The sequence below is a fragment of the Eupeodes corollae genome, chromosome 1 (genome assembly GCF_945859685.1).
Source record: "Eupeodes corollae chromosome 1, idEupCoro1.1, whole genome shotgun sequence".
In the NCBI taxonomy this organism is placed as follows: domain Eukaryota; kingdom Metazoa; phylum Arthropoda; class Insecta; order Diptera; family Syrphidae; genus Eupeodes; species Eupeodes corollae.
This window is the reverse complement of record NC_079147.1, coordinates 28,192,268-28,212,719: the sequence shown is the minus strand read 5'-3', so window position 1 is coordinate 28,212,719 and position 20,452 is coordinate 28,192,268. Positions and strand designations below refer to the sequence as shown.

The following is a 20,452-nucleotide window of genomic DNA, read 5'->3' as shown; positions in this document are numbered from 1 at the left end:
AAATGCAAAGAAGAATATGAGATAATTCTTCTAAGATAAGAGTTTCTTTTTTAAGATTGTTGCCAATGTCTAAAGGCAATATTCTCCATATAAATATTGTCATTTCAGTTCCTTATGTTCCAAATACTAAGCTTTATTGATTTTTATCAATTTTTTACGCTACTTTAAGCCCTTTTCTACATTATTTGTCCCATGATTAAGAAAATACAGGATGTTTCCTATTTTGCTTAATAAGGAAACTAGCTGCGTTCTGCAGCGTTATTTGTTTCCTTTATTTTGGAACAAGTTCGGTAAGCATATGAAAAGTGATAGGGAGCCAACTTAAAAACATAGAATTATGCTGCTCTGTACTGCTGGACTTTTTTGTAGAACAATTAAAGGGAAACAATTCTGTTACATATTGTTTTAGCAAAACTTTAAAAAAACTTAAAAACAAAAAAAAAAAGGATTTTGAAAATGTCTTGTCGTGATATTTTAAAGGTTTAAGCTTTCCTCAATAAACATGTTTTTTAAAACTTAAGACATTTTTCAAATCAGACCATTTTTTACTGAGATTATCGCGTTCAAACAAACAAACAAACAAGCAAACTCTTCAGCATTATAAAATTTGTATAGATACTCTATTTAAGACCTCTCGCAGTTAAAATTAATATATAATGATATTTTTTTTTATAGCTTCTGATGTCTAGTAGAACCTTTAAATTGATGGTTAGTTCGTAGGATTGCCACGGCTGAAGTTTTGGTTAAATTCTTACTTGCGGCACCTTAAAAACAAAAGGTTTTTTTCACGGCTTCTGCCTTTTGTGAGGAATTGACAAATCCTTCAAGAGTAATTCTTGTCATTAAAAATGCTTTCTCAAATAAGCCGTTCGTGTTCGGCACATAAACTATAGGTTCCCTCCCTCCCCCCTCGAACACAGGAATCTTATTAGTTGTAAGCCACTATAGGCACTGATTGTCTATGGATTGTTGAGTCGTCTAATTTATTACTGACATCTTCATTCACGGTCGAAATTTCAAAAATCTATGGATATTCAAATTGATTTTTTTCACTACTAATGTTTTGTTGCACCCGTGGCATGATGGTAAGTGCGTTGGACTGTCATGATAGAAGTCTTGGGTTCGATCCCTGACTATCATATCTAAAGTTTTTTCACTGGTACTGCCTCTTGCGAGAAATTGATAAATTCTCCATGAGTAATTCTTGCCATGAAAAGTTCCTTCTCAAATTTTCCGTTCGGATTCGTCTTAAAGCTGTAGGTCCTAGGGTCTAGTCACTGGACCCTAGTTCTCAATAAACTGTTGCGCCAACAGATTTATTTATTTATAATGTTTTTAAGGGTTTTCGAAAAGATTTACGATTAGACACACAATGAAGTGAAAGGTTTTTTATTAAGAAGTTTCATTTATGATAGCACCCCATATTGACAGCTGACACTTTTAATACTACCATCTTTTGACATTTGACAAGTACAAAGCACACAATTTATAAAAAGGAACGAAAATCAAGGTTTGTCGGTTCCTTGTTGATCATGAAAACCAGGCATAAAATCTAAAGTCATAAGGGTTTAAAGATGAGTTCATTTAAGAATTCTAGCCGTAATCAGCGTCTTTAATTCGATTTTCATCAAAAATAATTTTCTAATTGTTAATTAGAAGGCCAAATTTAAGAATGATTATTGGAGATCCTCTCAAAAATGAAGATAGTAGAACTGATACAGAGCATGATGTCCTTAAATTCTTTTGCATTTTTAAGTCAAAATTCACTGCACACTTTGGGAATTTTGATTTTAATCTCTTGGTGTCTGACACCGAAACCTGTTGTTCGAGGTGTTTGGGCTACACTATTATATTTTTTTTGTCAAAATTTCATTTAAGAATGAAAACACTTTAATGATCAATGATTTTTCATTTTGCCGGAATGGAAATGATTTGATGTGGACGACGTTTATTTTCAACAAGAAGGCAAAAAAGTGTCGGAATTTTCTAAGAAAATGTTGCTTCTCAAAGAGATAGTGACAATTAAAAATTCGTGAAGTTATCTGGAAAATTATAGTTGCAAATGTGCATTTTGGTCTTCAAAAACTATATGAAATTGTAGCTCATTAGTAAAAATACTTTATTTTTTGTTAAAATAAGTAAATGAAACTTCTTTTTGGAAAACTCTCGAAAAATCAATTTTATTAGAGTAAACTTTTCTATGATTTATAATAATCTAATATATAAAATTCTTCTGTCACAGTGTTAGTTGCCATACTCCTCCGAAACGGCTTAACCAATTCCAATTAAATTTTTAACATACATTCGGTAGGTTTGAGAATAGGTTTTTATCTATTATTTGTATTCCTAAGTGCAATGGTTGAATTGTATCAACTTTGTACACGGTGCAACGATCTAACGGTAGTATTCAGTGATACTACGAGTATGTGCAATGAAGCATTGATTGCTATTGATGATCTTTGCATTATCATTGCCAACTGGTAGGGTAGGTAGAAATGGCGATCTCAAGGCAACCTAGCCTGAGATCCAATTAGCGCTGTAGTGCGCCGTTTTGATACCAAAAACTCGTAATTTTATAAATGAATGTTTTTAGAATTAAAACTCCACAACCAAAGCTAGGGGGTCGCCGGGGTCATGACTTCCCTCTTGGAGAGAATTTTTTGTTGATTTTCGTAGGAATTCCTTTGAAATCACCTCTTATTGATCACATACTCGATATTGCCAAAGATGCTGCTAGATGCTTAGGATTTCTCCGACGCACGGTGCAAGACATTTTTTACCCCTTCTGATCTGGCTGTAATTTACAAAGCCTTCATTCGTACAAAACTCAAATATAACTCTCATATTTGGGCAGGTGTACCCTAAAACAAGTCTAGGTATTTGGACAATATCGAAAAAAGAGCTTTGAAATTGAGAGGCGATAGAACTATCACCGAAACAATTACGTCACTCTAACACTGCCGCAATGTTTCATGGTTTTCGTTGTTCTATCGATATTTGTATATAAACAGTGTTCTGTCGAATTAGTTGCATTCCCCCTATCAAACAATTCAGCAGTAATACCCGTACTTCTAGGAATGCTCATCAGTTTACCCTTGAGCTCAGTTTCGGGCGTACTGTCAAGTATAGAGATTCTTTTTTTAACCTCACATCGAGAATGTGGAATGCTTAACCCAATTCTGTTTTTCCCTATCATTTTAACATTCAAAACTTTAAGACCAATGTGCATCGGTGTCTCCTCTTTCATCCTTCCCTATTTTCCTAAAGCTCGCACTGTCTTTAAACTTTATAAACATTTTAAGGGTATTAATAAACTCTTGAGTGCCCGTCAACTGTAAAAAAAATTTGCTCTTTGAAATATAAAAAATATCTAACTTCCAGTAAAGAGGAACTAATGCAAGAAGTAATGGACACTTTATGCTAAAATTGAGTAAATCTTTAAACTACGAACTTTTCTTAATAACATCTGCATATTCAAGAATCGATCTAACAATGGATGATAAAATAACGTATGGATCTTGAAAATCTTTTGCATTTTGTAATAATCCCTATCAACGAATGAGCTTTTAGGGATCGAAATGGAATTTAAAAGAAAGGACAGAGTCAAGTATAACAAGTTTAAGACCTTTGAAATAACACGAATAGGAAAACCTATTGAGGTCAGATTGAACTTTATGACAATCTTTTAGACTTTGTATTGTTAAAAGCAGTTTGAGATCATCTGCATACATCAGACAATCGCAGTAATTAATTACTGCAAAAATATCATTAGTAAAAATAATAAAAAGGAGTGGTCCAAGGTAGCCTCCTTGGGGAACACCTGATGTGCACAAAATGTCGTTAAAGCATAAGTTATTTATCTAAGCTTGTTAAGTTCTACCTAGTGAGATATAAAAATAAACAGAGTATTTTTGAATGAAATTCAAATATTTGAAGGTTTTTTATTAGTGTAAGGAGGTTCACTGAAGCCAATGCCTTACTAAAATCCGTATAAACGGCATCAAATTGAGATCTTTCTTCCATGTTGTTAGTGACATATGATGTGAAATAAGTTATTATTATTATTGATATTCTAACCGCGTCCCACAAATCCATCGACATGTAATCAATGGACTATTCAGAAGTCATATAAGCTGTCAAGCTATTAAAGTTTAGTAATTTGAGCAAAGATTGTATCAACAGATTTATTAGTAACTAAACGATATTCACCAAAAACCTAACTCGTCTGTCAAAAACAACTAAAATTTTGTAGATTATTCCTAAGATTAAGCGTTTTTACAATATTTAAAGTTTTGAAAAACTTTGGTAGTGCTTTAAAACATTTTAATTTTATATCTTTTTTGAAAGAAAAACAAATATTAAGGTTCTTAAGAAATAATAATGACGAGGGCCGGCCCCAGACAATCTTGCGCCCTGTGCAAGATCAGTAGAAAGCTACCCTTTTTTATACTTTCAACCATAAACTGATACACAAGAATAAGATTTTCCCACTTTACCCAGAAGGTAGACTTTCAGTACGTTTTTTGTTATTGAGGTCTTCCAAGTAACACTAAATCATAAACTAAAACGCAGCGATGGAATGAGCAGAAGGGAAACGCTTAATTCAGAAATGAGATCATCAAAGTCTAAAGAATTTAATAATTCCTTTTCAATGGACATAGGTATAAGTCTAGCAATCTCTCTTTAGTTATTGTTGTTTAAAATTTAACACATCTAAACTTGAGATTTGTGGTGTAACAAGCGGGGATATGACGGTTAACTCTTGAAACAATTCTTCATCATCTAAATCTTTAAAACTACCTAATGTTATAACATTCTGCAAACTAAGGCATGAAGCACTTACATTTTTATTTTTTAAAAATTCGCTTATGTCACATTAAAATGAAAAATTGATGTTATATGTATCAAGCTGTTCAAACCATTCTGTAATTGATTGAATGTCTTCATTAAGAATTTTGAAAAAAAAATCTACTTTTAATCTTTGTTTGGGGTCAAATACAGTTTCAGGACATTCATCAGCATGAAGTCTATTTCTCCGTTGAAATCGCAATGATGAAGCTTCAGAAAACATGTTTAGTATTTGTAGGGAACTAGCAATTCCTCGGTTAATTGAACAAACCTACCCATTAAATTTTTCATCGGAACGCATTAAAATTAAACTGTTTTTTGTATTTTATAAAACTTTTATGCCAGTTGACAAATTTACGGACGGACTTTGCAAATATTTACTAGTTTTATTAATATTTTCTAAATCATCAACCCAAATTTGCAGACAACAAAGAAATGTAAAATCAAAAATGTTATTTCCTAACGATTCTGCAATGTTTTTTGCTTCTTCATTTCCTATCTATAAGGGCTTCATGTGTTTCTTCTAAATTTGTTTTTAAAGGCCTCAATGCTTCTAACCTGCTCTCCCATCTCGTCTCACAAAGGGGTTTCAAAGTAAGACTTGGAATTTTTTTCTTATATAATCCACCTCGTTACGCAAGTGATAACTTAGGACAGTTGTGATGAATGTGATAATAAATGGCAAATAGTAGTAGTACATATTTGTTTGCGCAAGATCAGATTACATTTTCTTTCTCCTTGTAATGCGCCCCCAGAATTGTGCGCCCTGTACATTTGCACATCTTGCACATATGCTTTGTCCGGCCCTGATAATGATTAATTAAAAAAGATGATAAACGTTTTATATCTATTAATTTAATATAAAGCCTTTGAATATCTCGAAAATTGAAGTGAAAAGAGAATTTGTAACGCAAAGTTCCTTTCCAACTCATTTGTTTACCTTATTTTTTTTATTTTTGTCCCTAAATGCACTCATATTCTTAAATTCAAGAGCCGAACATTTTTCTTTCTCCAATTTTTAATGTAAACTCTATTTTGGTCAAAATATTTGCAAATGTTCGCACAAAACCGTAATTCTTTAAAATTTAACTTCTTTATTCAGTTTCAATATCTACAAATAAGCAGACCGAAAATGATAGTAATAATTGTAGATTCCAGAAAATTCTTGGTAAAAAGATCAAATTTTTCTGGCATACTTACTCATTTTCTGGCTTTTGCAACAAATTTTTGAAAAGTTTTTCCTATCTATGGAATTAGAAACAAGAGCAGAATAAATTATTTTTGGAAAACAGCTAAGTTTCTTAAATTCCTGCATGAAATGCACCTAAAGTACTACAAACTATTGTGTGTTAGCTTTTAAATAGGGCATAAAGTAAACTTTTGGAATCTTGGAATGCTTTCATATTTTGTAAGTTGTAGAAACTAAGTAGTTAGTGCTCTAAAAGAATCCAATAACAACATAAAGTTAAGATGTATTCATATTATGTTATTGTTATTTGGCCAGCTTCACAGAATATTAATGAACGTTTTTAGACGGTGCTCTTTATGTTAAGTGCTTCAACCCCCCACCCCCTGATTTTATAATTTTGAAACAAAAAGATTTACCACCTTTTCAGATCTATTCTCGAAAAACTGAAAATTCCATCAGTATTTCTGGAAATGATTTAAAACTGAACAGTAAGTTTTTCAAAAGTGAACTTCTAACAGCTTAGTTTCGAGAATAAGGAAATGCACCTCGCTAATTTATATTTCAATACTTTACAATATTAAAACTGCCCTCTCCATAAAATGGTTATATATTTTTATTTCTGACAAGTTTTTATTTTATATATAAAAATTAAAAATATAAAAACTTTATAAATTAAACTACAGAAAATGTTTACAATCGCGTGCTGATGCTCATGGCCTGAGCTGAAGCGTTCTTGTCGGTTTAATGATTGCATCTTCTTCATAAGCCCGCAGTTTTTGTTCTTCTTAAAACAGCACATTGGTAAATTCAGACATACCAACACAACACAACACAATTCCTTGACTTGCTTCGTGCTAAGCTTGGCCTTAACCTTTTTTGCTTAAGAAATGAAACGTGTGCCATGGAAAGAAATTCAACATCATTCTGATTCTGATTCTTATGCTGAGGCCAGCATCTTCTTTGAGCGCCTGTAAAAATGCTAACATAAAATAATTACCATTAATTGGTAATCACATCGTCACAACTCATTCTACATAACAAAACGGGCCTAGTATGTGCATTGTATGCCAACTGACAGGGTGACCCTTAGTTGTGTTTATATTTCGTGCTATGTTTTTCCAAATAGCAAAAGGTACCTGGTACTAGGACATCATGGATACCTCTGGATACGTCTTAGGTCACTTTACAATCGGCCATCTGCACTAGAAGTTTATCCAATTACTTGGAACGCATTTAAGTTATTGGCATTACGGGAGTCGTTCGTTTTCATTATAGCCCGCTCGTTGTCGTCTCCTCCACATGATGTTGATGATGATGACTACTATAGGACGACGAATACGATGGAGAAGATGGTGATGTGTTCTGCATGTCCGCGTGTGCAGAAGATTTGCGACGCCCTTGCCTCTCAACGCCATCGCCAGAATCATTAGTACTATCTCCAGTGCGCATCCAATGGCAGTTCCTTGCTTTATAGACGTCCTCTGAGACTTGAGAGCTCTGAGCTCTTTTCGCTCTTGGGATAGTTGTATGGTTGGCATGCAAACATCGTAGAATTCTAGAGTAGTTCAATAAATCTACCGCCTTTCAGCAGGAATCCATGAAAATAGCAAAAAACCATCACCAACCTCTGTCCTGGCTTTTGCAATGATGCTGATCTAGATATTGCACGCTAGAGACTAAGGCACTTTGTCCAAATGACGAACGCAGCCAAGAACTAAAACCAAAGAAAAAAAGAAGGAACCTCAAGTGTTGCAAGACGACGACCAACGGACGACGACGGACGACCGACGAGGTGATGTAATCAGCTTATTCCATCTATAAGAAAATACAACTTGCATTTTCCTCGCTTGAATTAACAGCTTTACGAAAAATTGGCTAAAAAATGGTTACATTAGATGGTGCGCAATTGTATCTTAGAATGGATCAGCAAATTTAAAATAAAAGACGAAAGAAATCAACTCAATTTTTTAAAAACCCAGTTTGTTGGTTATCCATGTCGTCCACGCCACCATCATCATCGCCACCGCCACCAATTCGCCTGCCATGCAAATAAACACCTCTGATGGAAATAAATCAAATCGCTGCTGCATCATAATAAACGCGCTGAACTGTGCTGATGCTGACTTTTGCTGCAGGAGCAGTTCTGCATATTCGGTTGCGGTAAGGTAATGCAGTGCTCTGATGTTCAGATATCAACGTATCGGACTTTCGTGCAATTGGCTGGATTATTGGTGTCATGATTTTGATTATATAGCTCGAAGGTGACTATGAGTTTCAAATATGAAAAAAGGCAGAGTGAGGCTTGGGCAGTTCGAGGCGGTGGCGTGTATGGCGGTGCTCTAGCTGCTGCTGCTGCTGAAGTTGCTGATATTTATTATTTGTGAAACGCTTTTTGCGCAATCAGCAACAAGAACAACTGAACTAACAGTAGTAGGACGACGGGACGATGACTATGCGATGCTGACGACGACCGACGTTGCGACGATTTTGAAAACGGGAAGTGGAAGTATTAATCGTGTTTTAGTAGTGTATTCAATGTACAGCTCGGAGCGGAGGTATTTCTCGTAAATAGCAAAAATGATCGGTATAGTTGGTAGTAGCTTTAGCAACCGTTGAAAATTCGATTTATGACTTGTTAAGAATTTTTCATTTTTCGGAGCGGAGTTAAGAGGAAGATATAGAAGCTATTATGAATGGGCGTGTTGGTTTGTTGGTAATGTCGATAACTGTAACACAGTTCCTTATAGATCTAAGCCACGTATTCCCTAAGCCACGTTTTAGCTGATTGAAAATATCGTTTATGTTGTTTATGGTATCGTAAGTTGTACTTTTTTCTTTTTAGTTTTCATGCTTTAATCAATTTAAGAAATGAAAAATCAGAAATAAATGCTCAGAGTCATCTACAATTCTTGAGCTTGTTTATTTTTAAAAGCAAGAGAAATTGTTTTTAAAACCAGATCAATAATAATCGGATTTGGATATAAACCAAGATTCAATATTTCTTAAGGATTTTAGTTTTTTTTTTAGTTAAAACTATAAAAAGGGTTATCATTGAATGGATCTAAGCTTTATTTAAAAGAAATTAATTGTTAACCCTCAAGAACTTCTAGAAAATGTTGTCAATCAATACTTCAGATGCAATTGTAAGTTGTAAGCCACTAACTTTTGGTACAGAAGGAGCTGATACGCTATCAGTTTTTCTGTATTAATTTATTTGATGAATTTAACGATGGAAACAATCTGACTTCATTTGAGCAAAAGAAGTGGATACCAGTATAGAATAAAAGTGGGCGTGACAGTGAATTGATTTAACTTAAACATCATTAGGTTGGCAAAATTAAGAAATAAGAACAAAATATTTGTTTAAAGGATTAAGTTGTCCTGAATTTAAAGTTCGTTTTATACCTTATCTAATAAAGGGTGATTTTTTTGAGGTTAGGATTTTCATGCATTAGTATTTGACAGATCACGCGGGATTTTAGACATGGTGTCAAGGAGAAAGATGCTCAGTATGCTTTGACATTTCATCATGAATAGACTTACTAACGAGCAACGCTTGCAAATTATTGAATTTTATTACCAAAATCAGTGTTCGGTTCGAAATGTGTTTCGCGCTTTACGTCCGATTTATGGTCTACATAATCGACCAAGTGAGCAAACAATTAATGCGATTGTGACCAAGTTTTGCACTCAGTTTACTTTATTGGACATTAAACCAACCACACGGATGCGTACAGTGCGTACAGAAGAGAATATTGCGTCTGTTTCTGAGAGTGTTGCTGAAGACCGTGAAATGTCGATTCGTCGCCGTTCGCAGCAATTGGGTTTGTGTTATTCGACCACATGGAAGATTTTACGCAAAGATCTTGGTGTAAAACCGTATAAAATACAGCTCGTGCAAGAACTGAAGCCGAACGATCTGCCACAACGTCGAATTTTCAGTGAATGGGCCCTAGAAAAGTTGGCAGAAAATCCGCTTTTTTATCGAAAAATTTTGTTCAGCGATGAGGCTCATTTCTGGTTGAATGGCTACGTAAATAAGCAAAATTGCCGCATTTGGAGTGAAGAGCAACCAGAAGCCGTTCAAGAACTGCCCATGCATCCCGAAAAATGCACTGTTTGGTGTGGTTTGTGCGCTGCGCTGGTGGAATCATTGGACCGTATTTTTTCAAAGATGCTGTTGGACGCAACGTTACGGTGAATGGCGATCGCTATCGTTCAATGCTAACAAACTTTTTGTTGCTATAAATGGAAGAACTGAACTTGGTTGACATGTGGTTTCAACAAGATGGCGCTACATGCCACACAGCTCGCGATTCTATGGCCATTTTGAGGGAAAACTTCATCTCAAGGAATGAACCGGTAAGTTGGCCACCAAGATCATGCGATTTGACGCTTTTAGACTATTTTTTGTGGGGCTACGTCAAGACTATAGTCTACACAAATAAGCCAGCAACTATTCCAGCTTTGGAAGACAACATGTCCGAAGAAATTCGGGCTATTCCGGCCGAAATGCTCGAAAAAGTTATACAAAATTGGACTTTCCGAATGGACCACCTAAGACGCAGCCGCGGTCAACATTTAAATGAAATTATCTTCAAAAAGTAAATGTCATGGACCAATCTAACGTTTCAAATAAAGAATCGATGAGATTTTGCAAATTTTATGCGTTTTTTTTTTAAAAAAAGTTTTCAAGCTCTTAAAAAATCACCGTTTATATCAAGTTTTTAAAATATCTCACTTTGAAAAATGTTAATAAAAACCAAAAAAGTTGTTCGAAAACTTAAGGCAAACCATAACATAGTGTTGGGTCTAAATGGCACTTCTTTCACGAACGTAAGTTGTCCGACTAGTTTGAGGTCAGGTAAGGTTGCGTACTGTAACCAATTATTTTCTTTTTGGTTATTAGTTATGTTTTGCGGACGGCCTTAACAGAAAGCGTAGGAATAAGATGAGCCTTTACAATATACCTAAAACAACTTGATTATGCAGAAGTTGAATGCTTTTCATCGCACAGAACAATGCATTTCTATCAAAAGTCAATAAGGGTGGAGAAGAAACTGAAATCGTAGGGCTGATAATAAACACTGGAAAAACTAAGATGCTTAGTCTCAGAAGCTCCAACTCGTCCTATATGGTAAACATTGCGCAAGTAGAGAGTTTACAGTATAGTGGAAGTGTGGTATACACTAAATGCGGAACCAAACAAGATACAGCTAGCCGTATCGCAAAAATCTTAAGCTGTGTTCGGGATGTTGTCCATTTTTTAGGGGAACAGTTTTCTCAGATTGAAGACAAAGCTACGTCTGTTTCGCTCGAACGTCGAATAAGTACTGTTGTACGATTGAAGCACTTCGAAAATAACAGCAACGATTACCAGAAAACTTTGGCTTTATTGTATTTCAATGAACTGTATGGTATAACGGGTCTAGAACCCATTGACACTTTTATACGACAGGGCAAGTGGAAATGTGGAAATGGATTGTACTGGACATACGCTTCGAGAAGATAACTAAAGGCAATGCTATGGAATTCACACATTTAAGAAGGAAGAAGACCGAGAAGAACGTTGCGAAAAAAAGTCAAAGAGGAATCTTAGAGGTATTAAACGATGGCTTCTAGGAGTACTTGAGGTCCTAGGTCCTAATATGGAGCACCTACAGATTTTATAGGTCTGTGGACCTTAGCAAGTAAGTAAGTATAACAAAGTTAATAACAATGAAAAGCGTTATGATTAAGCAAAGAACCAAACCTTGTTTTCTGGATAAAGTTTAAAGCAATTTAGCAACTTACTTAAATTCTTAAAATTCTCATTTGAAATGAGTCTTAATTTGAGATCAAATTGTCAAAATACCCGTTTTTCATTTTAATTACTTGCCATTTCAATTTTTTTTGTTGGGGATTGTTTTAATATGAATAGTTGGGTTTTCCAATAAGAGGTATTATTTTGACTAGACGACGAAAGCCACCAATCCCGTCCTCCCGATTTAAGAGAAGTTAGGATTGACATATCTAAGCTGTAGTTTAATAAGGCCACTGGAGTGGATGGCTTGAATGCCAAGCTCTTTAAAGCAGGTGGAGATAAGTTGGTTAGGAGCATGCACGAACTTATCTGTAAGATATGGTTAGAAGAAAGCATGCCCGATGAATAAAGCCTCAGTATTGTTTGCCCGATCTTGAAAAAAGGAGATCCTCTAAACTGCAATAACTATAGAGAAATCAGTCTACTTACAATTGCCTATAAAATCTTCTCTGCCGTAATATGTGAACGTCTAAAGCAAATCGTCAACAACCTGATAGTCGATCAAATATTCACATTATGGCAGATCCTGGAAAAAAACCCAACAACACCAAATCGACACCCACCATCTTTTCATCGATTTCAAGGCCGCATATGACAGCATCAACAGGGACGAGCTGTATAGAGCCATGTCTAGTTTTAGCATCCCTGCCAAACTCGTCCGTTTGTGCAGGATGACCATGGAGAATTCACGCTGCTCCGTAAAGGTTGGAGACAACTTAACAGAACCTTTCGATGTCAAAAAAGGTTTTAGACAAGGTGATGCGCTGTCATGTGATTTTTTTAACATCGTGCTTGAAAGAATAGTGCAGAGCTCACTCGTCAACACTAGAGGCACTATCTTTCAAAAGCCTGCCCAATTACTAGCATATGCTGATGACATTGACATAATCGGAAGAACTCAGTGTAATGTCAATGGGGCTTTTGTGAGTATTGAGGCAGATGCGGTAAAAATGGGTTTAACGGTTGATGAACATAGTACACTGTCGTCAAGAAAGGACTTACAACACCGGCATCTTGGTCAAAACGTCACCATCGACAGACGTAACTTTGAGGTAGTCAAGGACTTCGTCTACCTATGCTCTGCTGTAAATGCAGAAAACAACACCACCCCTGAAATCAAACGCAGAATAACTCTTGCTAACCGCTGTTTCGCTGGGCTAAGAAAGCAATTGAGTGGTAAAGTCCTTTCTCGAGGGACCAAAGTGTTACTATATTAGACCCTTATCATCCCCGTCCTGCTATACGGTGCAGAAGCATTGACTATGACAAAAGCGGGTGAAATCGTGATATCTATGGTCCTGTATGCATCGAAGGGGAATGGAGGAGAAGATGGAAAGACGAGCTGTACGGGCTTTACAGCGACGGAGACTTAGACGGAAGGGTAAAAGTCCAAAGACTAAGATAGAGCGCATGGAAACCAATACTCCGGCCCGGAAAGTCTTTGAATCCACACCCACAGGATAGGGCAGAAGGGGAAGCCCGCGCATCAGGTGGCGCACACAAGTAAAAAGTGGCCTCACACAACTTGGAGCGCGAACCTAGAGACATCTAGGTAGGGACCGAGCTAGATGGAGAAGTTTGTTGAGTGAGGCCCTAGTTAACACAGGACTATTTCATTTCTGGAGTTTTTCTTTGTTTGTATTATATGCTTGGACACTATTTTCCCACGCTCTTAAATAAAGGCAAGGATCACAGGATCTTGGTTGAAAGTTGTGAACACTTTGGTTAACACGGACTCCTGTGAAATTGCGATGGTTTCTTCGTTCCTTGTAGCAGGGAGGTAGTGTTCTTGTAATGAATAAAAAGTCATCAATATCAATGTTTTTCTTCAATTCCGCTTTAAAATATCATTAATCACAGCTTGAAAGCCCAAAAATATCATGTTGCAGATAAAGAGACACAGCCTCCAAAGTGTCCAAACAGCTCGAATTTCCTACCTGTTTCACTCTTGCTAAGTGGAAAGATGCTTCACACCAATTGAAAAAAGCTTTTTTTTTTGCAACCAATTAAACATTTTCATAACTTTTGAAGTACATTTTTAGAATTGGAATGTGTTTTTCAAATGAATATTATTTTGTTTAGTAATGGCGTTACTTCCTCTTCTTCGTTTTCGGCTGCTAGAAGCAGCACTTTAACTCCTCTTGAACTATAGGCCGGCAAATAGCGTTGTTGGTGCTTGTCAAATATCGAAAGATGACAACTTTAAAAATGTTAAGTACCCAAATAGTATTTTAATAAAAATGAAACCTCTTATTGGTAAATTCCTTTTCGTACATTTTTTCTGCTCAGTTTGTTTGATGATCTTTCCCAAGTGAACAAATGTGAATTTGGAATTAAACTCAAATTAATCTATTTAAAAGAGTAGAATACTTGTTGTCATGTTACTTTTATGAGATTGTGTAACTTTCATATCACGTTAATATTTTAGTACACTGTGGCGTATACGTAACATTATATGTCTATTTAGAAAAAAGGAGAAATGTCTGATTTCTTGCCCATGTTACGTGTATAGATGCTTGAAGTACATTAAGAGACAACAATTCAAGAAAATTTCTTTCAAAACAAACAAAGTCTAATGGTTCCTTTCTCAAATTACTATCATTATCCTTCTTATTATGAATCTTAAAGAAAAGTAATAAGAAATAATACAGCTGCGGCTGAAATTCGTGTGGACAATATGTATTGTTGTGCAACAAAGTATTGCAAATCCATTACGAGCGTTTCCATCAAAAGACTTAAATTCAGTTCCAAAGCAATTTATTGAGTTCGCATGATGTTTCGAGACTCAAAACTCTCCAATCTTCTTCTTCTTATTCCATCCAAGAGTGCTCATCTTTTAATGTCTTCGCCAACAATTACCATCTCAAGTTGGCATAGCTGAGGCATGATCATGCTCCTTGCTTCTATATAAGGTTTATTATTCGAAGCAGAATGTTTGTTGAATTTAAAGATTTTTTTTGTTGTTGTATTGGATTAATGCCTCAGAAGTAATCTAGTTCATTCAATTGAAGATTTATTGCATACCGTTGAAAATACCTGTTATTAAGTACTCTATTTTAATTCAGCTTTTCCTCAAACACAAAACTAAGCCCCTGGTTTCCTGTCGATCATATTGTGGATCAGTCGAGAGATGTGCCCCTCTCAATGACTGGGTACACATCAGGGTATAAAGTGAGTAGAGTAAGGCGGCATCTTGTCAGTTGCGTCGTCAGTACGGCGGACGAGGACGGTGTGCAGGAAGCTTTTATAATCTTGTTATCTTGGCATTTGATCTGTATAGCCTTCCAACGGGCTGTCGGCTGTGTGTTTGCATTCTGCACAGCTTGCCAGAGTCTCTCTCTCAAATCAAAATGATCGCACGTTAATGATGACCATTCTTTCCGTCGTCATCGGTGCTGGCTTGACGATGCTGGCCTCGCGATGCCTGGTGCCAGAGAGTATAAAAATATATACCCTTGGCCATTTCTCATGTTTGTGTCTTGTCCCGGTCTTGGGATGGTTTGATGAGATTCGGATTCGGTCGTCGTAGTCGTCGCCATCGTTGGTCGGGCAATTTCTTCTTCAACCCTGGATCCCTGGCAAATCATGTAATGGCTGCCCCTATGGCGGGTCCTATTATAAACATGGATTTGCATTGTTCAACATTACCAAGCTGCCACACCTAACCACAAACCACTGCACAATGCACTGCAACTGCTTAACTGCAGCAAAGAAGAAGAATACCAGTCAATGAGCTCATTTTTCAACGTAACCCCTTTTTGGAAATAGAGCCTCAGGATATTTATGAAGCAGGACCCTTAAGGTAAAGCATCAGCATAAGGATAATATCTTTTTATATACAAAAACAACAACTACAATGAACTGTTTTACTGCATGACGGAGAAGGTATACAGTGTGGATTATAATCATAGGTCTTTTGCTGCACGGAATATACTTATAGTCCATCTACCAGAGTGTCCAGAGGCAAAAAGACTAAAGTATAGAATAGGGAGAATCTATGAAACGACAAGTTTCTATAAGTGGCATGAATAGAGGAGCAGGAGCAGGAGCCTGAGCAAGTATAATTCAGATTGCGATGAAATCGCCACTGATTCGTCGTCGTCATCAAAGTCGTCGCCATCACCGTCTTCGTCTTGAGCGCCCAACACTCACTCGGATCCAAGAATTTATGTGCAAATTATTTTTCCTAGATTGTGTGTTGATGGAATATATGCGTTCGCCATTTACAGTGTGTGATGTATTACACTAAAGCTTGCTAAAGACCGACACACCCTCTTCAAAAAAAAAAGTTCCACATGAGATAGCTGGATGTACTTAAACTTATGCACTAGCTGTAAGCATTATGATTTACTTCTTTACATTTGATCGACTATCAAAAATAAAATGACGAAGAATAATAGCTGGTAGTCTAGAGCACTATAAGCTCTGCATGGTAGTTCGTTCAAAAGAAATAATTACGATGCATTTAGGTGGAATGAAGTGTTTAGACAAAATTTATATACGTCCTCGGGATATATTTCGAGATATAGGTTGGAATTTTGTTTTTATGATTATAGATATTTTGAAAAATAAGGCATAAAATGTAACTCTTTTTGAATTTCTAGTGTGGAGAGTTAACTTCCCCATTTTAGTGGACTTGTTATGGAATTTTTTGTAGAGATCTTTGACTTCAAATAAAATCATAAAAATAAAGCCCATTGGTAAAGTCACTCAGAATGTTAGAAGAACTTTGATAGTCTCTCTTATGAAATGAAGTACTATTTAAAATAAAGGTTGGACTATAATAATTATAACTTATAAAGTCATGAGTTATTTTGACACTGAAATCTGTTTCCTTTTGAAACTTCGACAGAAAGTTAAATTAATAACTCTGTTCACTGAAAGAGTTCATTTTATACTTGAAAAACTTTAGAAAAAAATATATTTTTAAAGTGAATGCTGATTAGCCCAAGTAGCGTGCTATTTTATTCTTATAAATGATCCACCCTATGTGCCTCTTGTACCAAAGCTTGTACACAAACTTCATGAGGCTGGTATGCTACTAGACTACACTCATAGCCTTTGTCGTCATAGCAGCTGTAGCTAAGAGTTTGAGTCTCAATTTAAATCCATTGATCTTATAAGCTCAAAATTTGACTCATTCGTCTGGAAAAAAATTCTGCACCAAGACGTCTGATTATTTGCGTATGAGGTCCATTTGACTCAGCAATTAAAGGCATTGGGTTATTCCCTATCGTAGTTGCTTCGAAGTTTGGACAATAGAGGAACTTGAATTTGACAATGGGGCATTTTTGTCTTGAAGACTTCGTTAACAAACAATATAGATCCCTTAGGGCTAGGCAAACGAGCTTGTGATGATTGAACAACTATTGCATCTACAGAAAGTGATATTTGGTTGCGGATTCTCATATTGTTGCATCTTAGTTGTCTTGAAAATGAAATTCAAAACATAGATTTAGACGACCTTTGGTCCATGGTAAAATGGTTAAAATTCCAAATTGTGTCAATTGGTAATACGTGATTTGGTCCCTTTGGTCTTGTTTGTAAGGACACTAATTCGAAATAAATTTAAGCTCCCAACGCCAATAAGCAAACAACTACAGCCGAAAACAATGGGAAGGTCTTTGAAATACCCGTACTATGATTAAGCATAGTGCCAGTAATTAGGAAAGCAGGAAAGGTTTATAAAGGAGATACCGACGCACATTGCTTTTGAATGTTTGCAGATTGTAATGACTGGAAAATATTAAGTCTAATAAAGCATTCCACATTCGTGTAGTGCTGCTCAAATTATTCACAAAGATGAACTGATGAGCATCCCTAGAAGTACGGATTGAATTGTTTGGTGGAAGGAATGCAAGCGGCTGTCTCTCTAGAATATTGTTAAAGAAACTAGCGATAAAACAATGATAGACATGATACCTTGCAGCGATGTTGAAAGGAAGTATATGTATCAGTTAAAGAACGATAATTTAGAGCTCTTTTCTTCAATTCTGTTCAAAAGACTTAAGTATGGTATTGGGGCTCGAGTATGTATATATTCGGATGATTAAAAGAATTGTATATCATAGAAAGATATGAAGGGGTACAATTTTCTTGCATTTGTTGCTATTTCAAATATGTGATCATTCCAGAACTGTCTAATCGATGAAAATTTTACTCATTGTCACTTTTGCGACTGTAGACAGCATTGAGTTCTCGAAGCAATGAATTGTACATGCTTTTTAGTTCACCACTGATCAAAATTTTATTAACTTATCATACACTCTTCAATAGAGGAAAAGCCGCAAGACTAGCCTCTCACTGGGACTCTTACAAAGAATCCCTAAGAATTTACAAGAAGGCACTAAGGAAATCTAAGCGATTTTCTTGGCGATTCTTCTGTGGCACAAAAGAAGAAACTTCTGAAGCCTCTAGGCAACGGAAAATTCTTTCATCTCATCCAGCGATGCCAAGCTGATTGTAAAATGCAGACGGCTCCTGGACAAATTCAAGTAATGAATCGCTGAACTTACTACTGGATACTCATTTTCCTGGTACTTCTCTTACCGAAACTTGCAAGAGCTATATACGTTCAAGTCCCAATATAAAATATCCAATATCAAGGGACAAGCTACAATGGGCTCTCAACAACTTCAAACCTTTTAAATTTTCCGGACCAAATGGAAAAATCTACAAAACTCTTTTGACATAATTGCACCAATCCTTGATGCAATTTTACCAGCTGTCTTTACCTGATCCATGTTCCCTCGGTATGGAGAGAAGTTCAAGTTGTTTTTATACCTAAAGCAGGTTAATGCTCGCAAGTCAATCCTAAAGATCTACGACTCACCATTTCTTTTTAAGACCTTGGAAAGATTAGTTGATATCCACTTAAGGGCAAGTATTGATACAAGACTTCTGTCTTCGTCTCAACATGCCTATTGTTAAACTTAATCGGTGGAAACAGCGTTACACACCTTAATACTCACTGTCGAATATTCCCTCCATCATAAAGAGTTCACTATAGTTGCTTTGCTTGACATCGAAGGTGCTTTTAACAACGTGGACACATCTGCAATCACATCTGCACTAATATCTCTAAATGCAGAGAGTTCGCTTCCGGTGTTGATTTTAATACTGACTAGCAGAATAATCAACTCAAAACTGGGAAACCCTTTTGACAGACGATTCTTTAGTAGAGGGACACCGTAAGGTGGTGTTCTATCCCCTCTCCTCTAGAACATAGTGGGTCTCTGGGTCTTGTCATAGATACAAAACTAAATTGAAAACGCAACGTACAGGAAAGAGACAACAAAGCTACTCTAGCCCTCTTTTCTTGAAAAAAAAGCTTTTGGTAATAAATGGAGTTTTTTGGAAATACGATTAAGTGAGATTTTGAACAATCCTTGACCTTAAGCACTCACTTTTGACACTTGTGACTAGTCAAATATATTTCTCATAGACAAACGAACCGCCAACCCCAAAAACATATTAAACAGTTGCATTGGAAGCTCTGGATGACATGTGCTTTGGTATCGTCGTAAGTACAATTATTTTAGCCAGAGCTTTACCTTGACCAGTTGCCAACGATCAGCCGAAATTGTGCCATCATCATCGCTCACGTCAATGACTGCAACCACTACTTTGCCTTTCGTAACGTTACTAAAACTGGGATTTTTGATGGGATTGAGGGAAGTGCTGGTGTTTTGCACACGAGGCCGTTTTGGTGGCAGTATAGACCCTTCAAGAGACCTTTAGCGTTTAGACGTTGAGTCTTTATCGGTCCTTCCTGCAGCAAGAGTACTCTTTAGCCATACAATGCGAGCGGTTTGCTGCGGTGTCCTTCCAACCTTCATTGATTCACCAGATGCCTTCTGGATTCTTGCAGCTCTCCACCTTTGTTTATAAAAGCTTTTTGAGAGCTTCTCCTTTCCGTTTCTAAATTTGTGCAATGGAGATGTGATCTCGGTAGAAATGGTAGGGCTATTCTTCACAACCCTGCCAATACTGAAATAAGGTATCGCTACCTTTCTACTCACGTTGTTATAACAGCAGAAGAAGGACCATGGATTACCACTGCTCCCTTCTCTGTGTTGGCCTCAGGCGATACGGCAACAGGCTTGAGCCGTCAGAGCCAAACTGCCACATCGTCTTGAAGAGATACCAGTCTCATCATTTTTATCTTTTTCTGTTTTAATTCATAACTTGGACCCACGAATTGCGAAGAAAGAGAGGTCCGTTTGTATAGAGATTCGCATTCTACAGATAAGGCTTGTTAATCCGGAGGCCACCAGGTTTCCGGATACTCCGTGAGAGACTGAGCTATTTATTTAATTGGGCCCCCAATCAGGTGTATCACGGCACAGGTCTTTTAATACCTTTGATCCAGCCCAATAAAGAAAAGAGGTGCTTGGAAGGAACAGATAGGGTAAGGAGTCAGTTGATGTTAAGAACATCATTCTGATAGTAAGGAAATGTTTAGGATCGGTAAACAGCAATTGAGGTATGTTACCTAGGGTTGCAGGGAGCACCAGAAAGCTGTCTAGCTTTTTCATCATTACATCGTGGGAGTTGGGATGGGTTATACGCGTTGGCTTCTATGCCTTTTTTATGTAGGAGGGGATGATGAT

General features: G+C 36.5%; 1 protein-coding gene across 2 annotated transcripts in view; it reads right to left on the bottom strand.

Annotated features, from left to right (window-relative positions):
* The window catches only part of LOC129953770 (cadherin-99C), a 284,004-nt gene that overhangs the window by 120,004 nt on the left and 143,548 nt on the right, over positions 1-20,452 (bottom strand). The window lies entirely within an intron of this gene.